Consider the following 12,143-nt stretch of genomic DNA (forward strand, 5'->3'; position numbering starts at 1 on the left):
TAATAAAACAAGTTTTAAAAAGAGACTTTTCCATTTGATTACATTTTGTATGATGGATTATGCAGAAAAAGTAGAATTGGGCTGACAGATCTATCGCTTTATCACCTATTCAGGTTGTAAATCGTGTTTTTAAAAAGTAACTAAGTATTTAATTACTTTTGAAAATAAGTAATCAGTAAAGTAACAGGATTACTTTTTTGGGGAAGTAATCAGTAATTAGTTACTGATTACTTTTTTCAAGTAACTTGACCAACACTGGTTGTGACAGTGATGTACACTTTTCTGATGGTATATATGTATCAGTCTATCAATCGTTTGTTGTAGGATTCAGATAATATTTTTTTAAAAGCTAGATATTTTAAATGAGAATAAGAAAAAAAGTATTTCTTTGTGCCCCCCTCTCCCTGTTAATGCCCTACCTGGCCCCCTGGCAAAACTTTGCTAGACCCGCCCCTGCACAGTTACCAGCTGTCAGCTACGTAAAAAAGGATCCTGGTGTTATTTGTCTCTCAGAAACAGTTCACAACTTCCCTTCAACTCATTCATGTCACCCATGTCGCCTCTGTCAGTGCGCCCCAGGGTGGCTGTGGCTACAACGTAGCTTGCCATCACCAGTGTGTGAATGTGTGTGTGGATGACTGGTTTTGTAAAGCGCTTTGGGGTCCTTAGGGACTAGTAAAGCGCTATACAAATACAGGCCATTTACCAGGCCATTTACCCAAAAGGTAAACCTGTTTCTCCATCACCTGTTCAGCTCTGATGATTCAGTAAGGACATCTCCTGGTTTCAGCTTCATGTTTCCCTCTCACCAGATTACCAAACCGATATCATGACCAGCAGCTTTTACACCTGTGGCTCCAACAAACATCAGCTGATACTTGAAAGTAATATTAAATAAATTCTAACAACAGCTGACCAAGCTTAAACGTGCTGCTGTTGTTTAACACGACCTCCGCTGGTTTCTTCTTTCTGGCGCAAAGTGGGGAATAAACAAATGAGAGAAAAGCCGATCAGCTGATCATTGATCAGCAGAGATGGGCAGTAACGCGTTACTGTAGTAACGCGTAACGCGTTACTGTAGTTACTTGTAACGCGTTACTTGTAACGCGTTACTGTAATCTGATTACTTTTTTCAAGTAACGAGTAAAGTAAGGGATTACTATTGCAAAAACGGTCATTAGATTACTGTTGCTTTCCCGTAGGAACGCTGCATTACTGCGTTACTAAAACCGTGATTCTTTGCGAGAATGTCTCATGACAGTGACATAAGCGAGTGCGCCGTTAGTGACAACAGCTGTGTGCAGATCAACAATGGATCACATATCGATTGTGGGAGAGAGTATGAGCGTGCAGCGTTTAAAGCGTGGAAGTACTGACCTTACTTTGAGTTTGATTCCATAAAAAGTGACAAAAACATTAGCGTCCATCATGCGTGGGAAGAAAACTTCTTTTTACAGCGAAAAAAACCCCTAAACTTCCAAGCAAGCATCGAGTGCGCAATGATGTAATGGGAAATTCACAGAGAAACTCGCGAATTCTTCAACTGACCGCGGCACACCTGCACCAGGGTAAACCTCCGCCTACGCCACTCCTGCTTTACAGGTGAAAATAGAGCAACAGGACCGCTAGTCTTTGACTTTATTTATTTTCTGCTGTGTTTTACTTGCATCTATTTGAAAGAGTGAGTGTAAACACAAAAAATATTTTATTTTATGTGCTGGAATGTGCAGAAAAAAGGTTTAAATGTTAAACGAATTTCTTCCAGTCAGAGAATGTTGCATATAATTAAATTTTTGCTTGATGCATAAAATTAAAAGATTAAAACTGATAAAACAAGTTAAAAAAAGAGACTTTTCCATTTGATTACATTTTGTATGATGGATTATGTAGAAAAAGTAGAATTTGGCTGAAAGATCTATCGCTTTATCACCTCTTCAGGTTGTAAATCGTGTTTTTAAAAAGTAACTAAGTAACTAAGTAATTAATTACTTTTGAAAATAAGTAATCAGTTAAGTAACGGGATTACTTTTTGGGGGAAGTAATCAGTAATTAGTTACTGATTACTTTTTTCAAGTAACTTGACCAACACTGTTGATCAGTTTCATGATTGAAGTAGGAGAGGGAGGGGGAGAGAAGTAACTAACGCGTTACTTAATAACGCGTTAGTTTCTACACTGATAATGATGTGCTACGTGGTGGCTACCTATACAGTTATGTTAGCATAATATAAACACTAACATTTCCACTCGATAAAAGTTAGTGTGAGGGTTCCTGATGGTTAGGGGCAAATGCAATTGCATGGCAATTGTTTACAGACAGGATGCTGTAAACAAGCCAAACTTAATCAGGAGAACAACTGAGTTAATCCATCCACAATACGAGCTTAGTCATTAATATACTGCTGCATGAGCAAGGCTGTAGTTACATTGTAAAACTGAGCTTTAAAATAAATAGTGGTAACAAAAACCAAGAGAGGCCGACAGTGATCACTGCCTTTTTAGGGGTTTGTTCAGATTAAATGGAACAAGATGCAAAGCATTAAAACATGTTAAAAACACAACAGGGTTAATAAACACAGAGTAGCTTGAACCCGTAAGCAGGGTTCATACGTCATCACATAAAGACCGGATAAGGCGTTGTTAAGATATTAAAAAAGTGCTTAATTTATCATTTATAAACTATTAATCCTCCTTAGTATATAATTATTAAATACAGAAAAAAAGTTTCTTCTTTTTAAAATCATACTGCATATACAATGTGTTCATTGTGTCATTTAGAAGGTGTAAGTAACTGCTGAAGTCGAGCATTCAGTAGCTGTAATTCTTATGATATGATAATCAGTTTTAACCTCAAGTAGTTAATTTTACCTCCTGCAAATTTCTTGATTGAACCTTGTAAACTCGGTCCAGTTATATTTTAAGTAACTGGGGTGCTTCCATCTCTCAGAATCTCAGTAGGGGCTTTTGTCTTTTGAGCATCGTTTCACATTCTCAGCACCAAAAGAAGCTTTTAAGTGTCTTTTTCACTTCTAAGAAAGACAACAGCAATGTAAGGATGAACAGATGCTGTGTTGCTGAAAGGATTATATTTCTGATGGTGCAAGCCATCTGCACCGCCAACTACTATTCGAGGAGTCTGATAGTAAGAGATTCTTCTAAGTGTGCTCTGTAGATTTAGTTTTATGCAAATGGGTTTTACATTTGTCACATTATCTATATATTTCTTTATTATATGGCTTATTTATGCAAAGGCTTAGGGGTTAAAAAAAGTGGATTGACACTGTTGAGGCAGTTTGACACTTTACAAAGTTGGGCATTAAAATTCTTGTTAAAGAATCATTATAGCTGTGAATAAACAAGGGATCTTACTGTCAGTAGACAACATTATCCATATTTTGTTAGTAAAGTCCAACACTTTATCAAATATAAATATTCTGCTACATTATAATCAACAGCCAGTGCACCTTAACAATGTGTTTCCATTCTTTGCCTCCATATATTTGTGGTTTTATTTGTGTGTACCATCTTTTTTATTTTAATGAGTAATGCCCTGAAAAAGTGATGGCTACACATGACACAGTTTAGTCTTAAGCAAGAAATAATTACCACTCTAAGGATTGTCACAGTCTGACTGCCTACAAGGACTCTAATTGTTTTTGACATTTTTTTTTTAATTGCAGCACATTAACTCATCTTTAGTTGTCAAATGAAGAGGAGCTGGCTGAAAACGAAACAGGAGGCAGATTGCACATGACTTGAGGAAATATGGATAATAAGTAGGTATTAATGCAGGGGAAAAATGGTTTCTGAGCATTACTGTGATAGCATCATCAGTTTGTTATGTTGTTAGAAAAAATGCAGTTGCTAATACTTTAAGAGGGCAATGCCATACATAGTAACACTTACAAGATTTGTGCTAGGCAGTACTTTCAGTGCACATAGCAGTACATAGTTGTTGAGCTCCGGTTTTGCATAACTTTATTTGAGTATATATTTGAGTTGGACTTACATTTAGATCCTTTGTGGTGACAAATGTGAGCCCTTTATCACTATGAATAGTAAGGGATTTTTGTTTAGGTCTTAATGTTTTGGAGTCATCATTGGACAAAACTAAAGCTAAGCCAATCCTTCCACGACTTTTTCCATATCAATTTTTTATTATCTTTTGAGTAAATAACAAAAAACAATAACAGATATAAATATATTTTTACCAGGAGAAACTCTAAAGCTGATCAATTAAAATGAACAAGCAAAAACAAGTAAAACAGAAGAACACAATTCCACAAAGCTGTTTTAAATGCAAAACAGAAAAGGTCCCCAAACCCAAAACAGCAACCCAAAACTGCTCCAAACCAAATAAAACCTTTGGCTATAGCTAATGCATGTATTTTGTGTTGTTATATAATGGTATTCCACAAATTAAGAGATTACTAATTATCAAAAAAAAAAAACATGTAAATACAGCTGCACTTTGCTGCTTTTAATCTGCTTTTAGCTTTTAGCAGGTGGTAATTAGTTTAATCCAGGTGATGCAGAGGGGATTTCTACTTACCTTACTTTTCTCTCATTACCTGTTCAAGTCTAAGTATTCTTCCACTGTAAAGAAAAATGATTTGTCTCAACCACAAAACACTATACTTGTCTATGATGTCAGTTTAGAGATTTTAAAAATTTGAACTCATTCGCAGAGCTGACCTGATACTACATTACAAGTTTGCTATCTGTATGCTAGCAAAAGGTTTGTGATACAACCTGTGATCTGGAATAACTTTAAAATAAATTTTGAAAAGATCACTTCAAAACTGCCAACTGCTAGATATCATAAATTTACAAATAACCTGAAAGCTCCAACAACTTAGGCACTGTACCTGCATAACAAAGCTAGTTTTCATACTTATACTCTCCACTATATATATATATATATATATATATATATATATATATATATATATATATATATATATATATATATATATATATATATATATATTTATTTACACCAGGTTGTGCAGTGCAGATGACAATGGATGTTAACCCCAGGTTTATAGATTGCAGCAAAAGTCATGACAAGTGTCAAGGTGGAAAAATCCATAAAAACAAGAGCAAAGAGCAAGAGATAAATAATACATGCCTGTTCTTAGATGAACAGGTTTATCTTGTATATTAAAATCAATGTGAATCCGTCCCTAAAACCAGCTTAAAGTCTTACCTAATCTTTTAGTCTGAACCTCTCAGACTGGGTTTTAGCTAGACGCCCCCATGCTTCGTCCTCTATGCTGCCCTTATTTGCCAGGCTCTTTTCATCTTCTACATTTCTTTCATGTTTCTCTCCTCTTATATTGTTATTAACCCTCCTTTCATCTGTTTTTCAGGCATACACTCCCTTCATCTCCAGATGCCTTGTTACAGCAGGTCATTTACTGCAAGCTTCTTGGCTGCAGGCTGGGCAAGTAGTGAGAAATGTTCAATCGTTGCAACATTTCATGTTTCAAAAGCACAGCCACTGTATGTATCCTGTTGATGAGTGCTTGAGCAAGAGAATAGACCTACAATTATTGCAAACTGTGTGAGAATGTCTGTTAAATACATCAAACAACTTCCTCAAACATCCACTTTTCCACTGCCTTCACTATGATAATGGACATGGACAAAATATTCCAGGATCGTTTGGTGAGTAAGGTGCAGTGAACTCTAGTGGATTTGTATGTGTGTGTGGATTTCAGATCTGATGTAACCGAGTAATCTGTACTTTGCACTTCACTGTGTAAATGCCCAGTTAATGCTTTTGTCATTATCTGCTATGGAGAATTAAATGAGGTTGGATCCGCAGTAATTTGAGTACCTACTCCCCACAGGTTTAAGTTATAGAACAAGGGTTCTTAGAGGCAAATAGAAAAACATGTTTTGAGCAGTGCATGACTACAATTTATTAATTATGTAAGTAGTATTCATTCTCCATACGCAAACTTATCAAATCAATTAAATGCTGGCAAACACAACTCCAAGGTAATTATGAAACCAAATTTTCTGTGATGGTTTAAGGACAGAATGATAAATTACATACATGGCATACCTTTGAATAATGTGTACTTGACAGGGCTACAGTAAACACAATTTACATCCTTTTTTCTCTGCAAGCAGGATTTGCTGGGATAGTTTATAATTGAGTCCAGTGGTGCATGAACTTTCTACAGCTGCAATCTGTCTACACACAGTTATTTCTCCCTCTGCAGGCTGCAGCTTTCTTTTGTCAACTCTGCCTCACATCACAACAGTCCCCAAACATGAGAGATCTTGATGAAACCAGAATGTAATTATTAGTGTAGTAGTTCTTGGTTGGTGGCAGGATCTCTGCATGGTTCAGCAAACAACACGCTCTCTGTTCAAATGAAGAACATTTGGCTCCTTTCAAGAGCAATTATTTCAACCTTCAGTCAGGCTCTCCCCAACCAATGAATAACGCAATAGTAGAATTTGCTTAATCAGCCAGGTGAGGAAATTCCAAAAAGTTGATTCTGTTCATCTAGACGTAGCGTTTTCAGTTGAAGAAACGTTTCGTCACTCATCCAAGTGACTTCTTGAGGTTTCCCCAACCTTATAAACAGTATATTTGCATAATGACTAACACTAACACAGCTGACTAACAATAGGCAATGATGTCAGTTTCATGGTCATTAAGATGCAAATTGTCATGAGCACTGATCAATGGCTATGACTACCATTTACAGAGAGTTGGAAAATGGCTATAATCACAGCATTGTAAGATGGTAAAAGATGTGGTCTTAGACCCCCTCCTCGATTCAGAGATGGTCTTTCCCTTTTCACGTAATTGGCCTCCTCCCTGTCCAGGATGTGTGAATTCTTATCACTGAAAAAGTGTCCACTGGCCTGTAGGTGTGAATAGACTGCGGAGTCCTGGCCTCTTCTGTGTTGTGCAATCCGCTCAGTCAGAGGTTGTTTGGTTTCCCTGATGTATAAATCGCAACAATCCTCCTGGCACTTAACAGTGTACACTATATAACTGTTTGTGCCGAGGAGCCCGATCTTTGGGGTGGACCAATTTTTTTGGCGTTTTGGGGTTTGAAAGCCACAGAGACGTGGTGTATAAAGAAAATATGTTTCAGCTGTTCTGATGCTCCTGACACATAAGGGATTGCTGCTTAGGCAGCAATTGTCCTTCTTCTCTTCTGGACTTTGGAGCTTTCTTTAAGTGTTTTCCCATTTTTGACAAATGTCCAGCTGGGCTAACCACATTTACTCAGGGCCTCCTTGGTATGATGTTCTTCTGCTTTCCTGGCTGCTCCGTCTGTGGGATGGCGTTTGCTCTTTGTTGTTGCAGTCTGATGACACCCAGTTTGTGCTCCAGTGGATGATGAGAGTCAGTCCTTAAATACTGATCTGTATGTACATTTACGGTACTCACCAACGTTTAAATGTCCCCCATTTCTGATGGTCCAAGAAGGCTAGCCTGTCATTTTTCATATCCTCCCTGGTGAACTTGATGTGTTGGTCCACCGAGTTAATGTGATCAGTGAACTGTGGTACATCCTGAGATTTGATATTTGCCCAGGTGTCATCCACATACCTGAACCAATGACTTGATGGTGTTCCAGGATAGGGTTTCATTTGGTCTTCTTGCAGAGGTTGGGGTCATCCTGTAATCTCTTACGAACATCCTCCACTGGAACACAAGTGAAGAAAGACGCAATATCACACAAAACAATTTGTCTATCTGCCTCCGTAATGACATCTCTCACCTTCTCAACAAAATCAAGAAGTTCTGGATGTGGTGTTTAGAGCTGCCTGCCAACAGGTTGAGAAAGCCAGAAACTTTAAGAAGTTATAGTTATGATCATACAGACAAATGGTCTTAAATAACTTTCCCAATTTTTCTAAAATAAATTGGGACAAAAAAAAAAAGTCCATCAACAATTTAAAAATAATAGATAAAATCAGGCCCAGAATAAATACTTTAAAGAAAAAAAACATACAAGTGTCACCAGTCTGATTGATTTGCACTGGTATTTTGGATCAAAGTTAGACTAATTAAACTGCAGTTTACAGTCACAGCAGTTTCTGTTTTGTCTCCCTCAACAGGTATGGAGCTGAAAGGAGACAGCTGAAGTGAAATAGTATTTAATCATGATTGACAATAACACATTATGCGTGTATAGCTGTCATTGCATCTTTTCACTTGTGTAAGCTCGCTTTGACCACAGTTTCCAGTTTTAAAAAAAATGCATTTCCAAACATACATTCATTCTCTTCTGTACCCGCAGAGAACATGCAAACTCTGCACAGAAAGTCCCCTGATGGTGGAATTGGCAATTGCAAACATAAAGCATGAAATATCTCAAAACCGCTGTCCCTGTGCTGTTGGCTTCCTCCATGTTACTGTACCTCTACAACTGGTGGTGCTGTAACTTGATCAAGTAAATACAGAACAACATATAGCTAAAAAGAATCGACTGAACCATACATAGGCTAATTTTCACTAATATCCACTCCATCTCTTGAAAATATATTGGAGGGTAATTAAACAAACGAAAACAAAGAAAATAAATACATACATAATAACAAATTAGCCAAAGAGAAATGCCAATTAATAACAGAGGAAAAGACTTCTACTAACAGGTCTTTGATACTCTGACAAAAATAAAAAGAAAGAAACTATGAGAAAAGGCTATTTTAACCATATTTAACACTTTTAAATTAGAATGTAAAATAAATAAGTGATTCACACTCTGCTAATTCATGTCTGGTTTGCTTTTTGGTCTGAGCAAAAAGATCTGGCTTAATTTGAATATTCTTGGCCAGGTCATGCAGTGCTTTATCTTTGCCCACTGCATCGGCAGTTCACACTTTGTTTGACGAGATATAACAAAAAAGAAATTAAAGGTTTCTGGAAAGAGGAGCGTTTGAAACCTTGCAATTTGCTCCTGCTCTGTTCCTCTCCACACTCGACACGTCACTTCCTAATGGGCATTTTTTTGGACCTGTATCCATTTACAGTCCTGCCCTCTGCACAGCATAACACCAAATCAATATGTGGGATAATACTGTGACAATATGTTTTGGAAAATTATACAATGGTCTATTGGTTTATTAATTAAGCATGTGATGCTCAGTATAGGATTTGCTACCAGTCCCTTAACCTAAGTACTTTGATTTGACGTAACTATGTGCTGTTATAATCGTCAGTGTAGCTTTAATTATTACACAAGTCTTTTTGGCACAGCCTCAAACCTTTCTGATTTGGGTTTTTGGATCTTCTCAATATTCAAGTGGGTGGAAACACACACAACACCAAATCTATTTTAAGGGTGTGACGTTGAGAGAGCTGCAAAAACATATCTTGGTGCAGCTTTCCACCAAGATCTTGACTCTTCACATGCTGGAAACTATCTCCAAGGTAATGTGCCCAATCTAATGCAGTTATTGTACAGCATGTGCTTGTGGCTTAGCAGCTGTCAAAGGGTAAACTACAAGACCAATAGAATGTCAGTGTTCCACGAATCCCGTAGTAGCATTCCTTCGCAGCATATTCTAAAAGTGGTCCTTCTTTGTAATGTGAATCATTAAATATTTGCCAGGAAACTGTGATTTTTTTTTTTGAAATCGGAGTATTTGTTGAACCTTCTGATATAAAAAATATATATATATTAAAAAGTAAATACTGATTTGCATATATGAATTTTATTCTGTATCATTTTTGCATTTTTGTGCAATTTATTGCTCAAGAAATTTATTTTGCAATTTATTGGGGTTTTATCTACATTTAGTATCCCTGTTTTAGTGGCTATGGGAAGTAGGCGATGGATTAATATATTTTTTTAAAAAAGAGAAAACAATCTATTTTATTGTTAGTGGTTAGACAATTGCACTGCAGTGCAAGAAGCAGGTAAGCCATCAATATTATTTTATTACACATTATGAAACTTGAAAGTTAATCACATGGGATACATATTCTTTTAAATATGTTGTATAACTCACTTACAGCAAAACCACTGAAAGCAATATTATTCATAAGACATATAAGACCCTGAGGCCTATCTGACTGGAACATCTTATTAGAATAATAACACTAATGGTATATTTGGTATGATCACAACTGGCACGTTGGATGACACGAAAATGAGTATAATACAAAGCTTCAAATATTACACTTTCATTACTAAGCAGTTCTAAAGATCAAATATTATAAAAGCTTGAGAACTACTGAACCACCTAGACAGACGCACACCTGCGACCACAGTTCAATTCTTTATAGCCCCGAGGAATTTAATTTCTTTTTTTTTCTTTATTTTTTTTTTATGTTTAGCAACAGTTGCAAACCCAATGTAGATAAATTACACTTGGCAAGTACTGCATTATGGTTTGCAGAACACATTTTGATTAGGAATATAAGTCTAATTTATTGTTAATATTCAGCATTATATCTGCTTTGATTTGTAACAACAAATTAACAGTTCACAAAAATAATATACTTATGATCTGCCACCTGCAAGCATTCACTATTGTTAGTATGAAACGCTGTGAGTCTCCTTCTTCACTTTTTGTCTCATCCAGCAATAAGTCTAATATCACACTACGCAAGTGCAGCAATCAATCTAGACTAGCTAGATTGTAGATTATTTATTAGTTTTGCACACATTTACTTTATAATTGTCTAATAATACAGAAATGCCGACTGCCCTTTTAAGTAAAATACAGTCATGAACATTTGTTTATTTTCACCCTCCACTTTTGTTAAATCTTTGCATATGCACACGGCATAAGGTAGTATGCGTATGTAAGCTGTTTGCAGGCCTCTTCATTAACTTTTAAAATGGTAAAATTGTCTATTTTTGCTCAAGCAGAGCGTTCCGCACTCTTCCACCAGAAATTCTTAGAACCTATACAAAGCTGCCTCAGTTGATCTGTCGCTAGAAATAGCTCAACTGCAAAGGCAGGGATTCTTGCTTGTTTTGTTCAATGACATTCCCCAAACAAAAGCTGAAAAAGAAGCCTGTCTTCTTTAAGAGGGGAAACAAAATATGAGGATATCTTCCAAGAGGTGCCAGAGGGATCTGTCTCTCTTTCCTTTCCATCTCCCTGCCATGACTGGAAGGGGGTTTTCTGAGGAAAACAACGGTGCTGTCAACAGCTAGTGCAGTGAGTGCTAGAGGCCAATCGGAGGAGGAAGCAGCACTTAATGTAAGGGAATGGATTAGAGAGGCTGATTATGCCTCAGAGGTGAGAGCACTGCAAAGTGAAAGAAAGGAAAAGCTGGAGCAAGCAAGTGTTAATTTCTTTGAATATGAGCAGCGTGCATGTATTTCTAGGAGACTTATGTGCTTTTTGTGCTTAACAACAATGTGTTTGTTGGCAAACTAGGTAGGTATAGTGCAGTTTTATATGTAATGTGTATGTTTATAAATGTGTTAATTACTGTGGATGTGGGTGCGTGCATGTGCTAGCCAAAGCAAAAATAAAGTTGGTTATAAACAAGCTTACATTCCTGTATTTTCTGTACACTGCCTCTGCTCGTGCATAGCTGAAAAGGCAGACATGTTCCTCCTGAGAGGTTCTGGATACAGACTTGCCCCAGATTTTGAAATTGTGCTGCTAACTTGTCACTAACACAAACAAGCAGCATCATACAATGCTCACACTGCACTTTTTCTGTATCTTTGACAAAGTTGCATGAAAAAGTTATTGTTTAGTCTACAGACAATAAGCTCAGCCTACTTGATCTTACTCATTCAGAATCCTAACACATCCTGTCATTCATACATACAGCACTGTATCTCTCCTTGATAACTTTTGCCCACTTGATCACCCGGGGAACTCTATTTGAGATATAATGTGAAATGTATTAGATTAAATAAAACAACTCAAACAAACATAAAATTTACATTCTTCCAAATACACTGGCAAAAAAACCTGATTCCTCTCATTGTTCTCCCTAGAAGTCAGTCAGCATGATAGAAACCTGCTTCTTGTTTTTTGCAAAATATATCAAAAGTACACATTTTTACTTACAATACAGCCAAAAATAGAGTACAATTGAACTGCTTGACTGACATCTTTGTTTCACATTTACCTGGCATAGAAAACCTCTCGACGACTTTGCCTTTGAAAAATAACATCATGGCATCATCC

This window comes from Rhamphochromis longiceps, linkage group LG15 (genome assembly GCF_057381845.1).
Source record: "Rhamphochromis longiceps isolate RC_006_pf linkage group LG15, R_longiceps_female_GT1.1, whole genome shotgun sequence".
Classification (NCBI taxonomy): domain Eukaryota; kingdom Metazoa; phylum Chordata; class Actinopteri; order Cichliformes; family Cichlidae; genus Rhamphochromis; species Rhamphochromis longiceps.